We start from the raw sequence: 2,286 nt of genomic DNA, 5'->3' as shown, positions 1-2,286 counted from the left end.
AAGAGGAAGAGTCGCGCGTCCGCGCCGTTGCGCGGCGCGGTGACGTCGCCGGCGGCGAACGAGCCCGAGTCGGTCGACGACGACGACGACGCGCGCGCGGGTTTTTTCAACGACGTGTGCGTCTCGCTGTGCGTCGCCGCGGAGTGGGGGTCGCGCACGTGGGACGTGACGCTGACGTCGCTCGCGGTCGCGGCGGCGCGCGCGGACGTCTCCAGAGCGCGCGGCGCGGCGGCGGCGGCGTTGCTCGTCGCGTGGCTCGACGCTCGCGCGAAAATCGACGGCGACGACGCGTGGGAGAAGGACGCGTTGGCGCGCGCGGCGGCGGCGCTGTCGGGGTCCACGGCCTCGCCCGGGATCGCGCTCGCGTGCGCGGCGCTGGCGTCGTACGCGTCGATCGCGTGGCGAGGGCAGACGCCCGAGCTCGTCGTCGACGCGGTGATTTTTTGCGGTGGCGGCGGCGGCGAGGAGGAGGAGGAGGAGGAGGAGGACGGCGACGGCGGCGGCGACGACGGCGGCGACGCGGACGAGGACGCGGACGCGGCGGGTTTCCTCGACGCGTCCGACGGCGCCTCGCCGCCGCTCGCGCGGTGGATGCGCACCGGCGGCGCCCGCGACGACGTCGCGGGCGTCTCGATCGAGCGCGCGACGCAGATGCGACGGTGGGCCGGGGATTGGATGCTCGAGTCCACGACGGCGGCGGCGGCGGTCGCCGCGGAAGCCGCGCTCGACGGCGACGACGGGGATGATTCGCGCTTCGGAAGCGACGCGGAAGACGAAGACGACTTCGACGACGAATTCGGGGCCCTAGAAGATCCGTTCGTGGAGTTCTTCGACGCGCCGAGACCGTCCAAGGTTGACGCCGCGCTCGGCGCGCTGTCGTTCGCGCGCGGCTCCGGCGGCGGATTATCCCGCGGCCCCGCGAGCCCGTTCGCCGCGGCGAAAGGCGCGGCGTCCGCGGTCGCCTCCGCGTCGCGGTGGCGCGCGAAGACGCGCGCGCACGTCGAACCTCTCGCGGGCGCGTCCCCGGCGACGCCGCGCGAGTTGCGACGGAAATCGCGGCTTCGAGAGCTCGCGAGCGGCGGCGGCGGCGGAGGGAGGACGCCGCCGCCAGAGGAGGAGGAGGAGGCGGCGGAGGAGGACGACGACGCCTACGACACCGGGCGTGAGTCGGAGCTCGACGGCGCGGAGCCGAGGAACCCGAACTCGAACTCGAACCCGAACCCGAACCCGTTCGCGACGACGAGTAAGACGCCGGTCACGGGGAAGAAGGACGCGTCGTCGTCGTCGCCGCTCGGGTCCCTTCCGCCGATGCCGAACGCGACGGCGAAATCGCCGTCGCGCTCGCGCACGCCGTCGCCGCGCCGCTCGACGTCTAAATCGCCGCGGCCGAGCCCGCACGTGCGCAAGTGGCTGGAAGAGGAAGCGAAGAGGCACGGGTACCGGGGACCGCCCGCGTCGGACGGCGCGCTGCCGTCCACGCCGCCGATGTCGCCAGAGTTTGACGACGACGACGCGGACGAGGACGAGGGACGAGAAAACGAGCCGCCGCCGACGGCGACGCCGCCGCGCTCGGAGCGCAGCTCCGTGAGGAACGAGGCCGCGTATCGTAAAGCTCGCGAGGCGCTGCTGTCGTCCCCGCGACGACGTGGACGCGCGTCGAGGCCGACCACGCCGACGTCATCGCAGCTCTAGCTAGAGTCTATCCTCAGTTTTCTTATTCGCCCGACTCGCCTCCTCCTCCTCCGCCTCCGCCTCCGCCGCCGCCGCCGAGCCGCGCGATCGCCTCCTCCCGCCGCGCGAGCGCGCGCTCCAGCTCGCCGTGAAACGCCCTCAACCGCGGCTCGTTCGCGTCCCACCACCCGTCGTCCCTTCTCACCGTCTCTCTCAGGTACAGCGGCCGATCCTCGTTCATGACGCCGGCGCGTCCGACGCCCACGCCGGGCGGCTTGAACTGCACGAAGTGACACTCGTCGAGGTCGAACACGCGCATCAGCACCTGCAGCTGCGGGTAGTGCTCCCTCAGACGCGTCCTCGGCAGGACCGGGCGCGAGTACGGGCACTTGATCTCGAGCACCGCGCCGCTCGCGGCGGCGACGCCGTCGGGCGTCGCGGCGAGCCACGGCAGCCGGTCGTGCGTTTTCAGGCCAAACTCGTGCACCGTCTCGCGCTCGACGCGCGCGTAGTGCGCGCGCGCGACGGGCTCGAACGCGTTGCCGTGGACGATCGCGGGGGGGAGCGCGCGGGGGGCGCCGGGGACGCCGCGCGCGCCGTCAGCGACGGCGGCCG

Source organism: Micromonas pusilla (genome assembly GCF_000151265.4).
Source record: "Micromonas pusilla CCMP1545 genomic scaffold MICPUCscaffold_3, whole genome shotgun sequence".
NCBI lineage: Eukaryota > Viridiplantae > Chlorophyta > Mamiellophyceae > Mamiellales > Mamiellaceae > Micromonas > Micromonas pusilla.
This window is presented reverse-complemented; position numbering follows the sequence as displayed.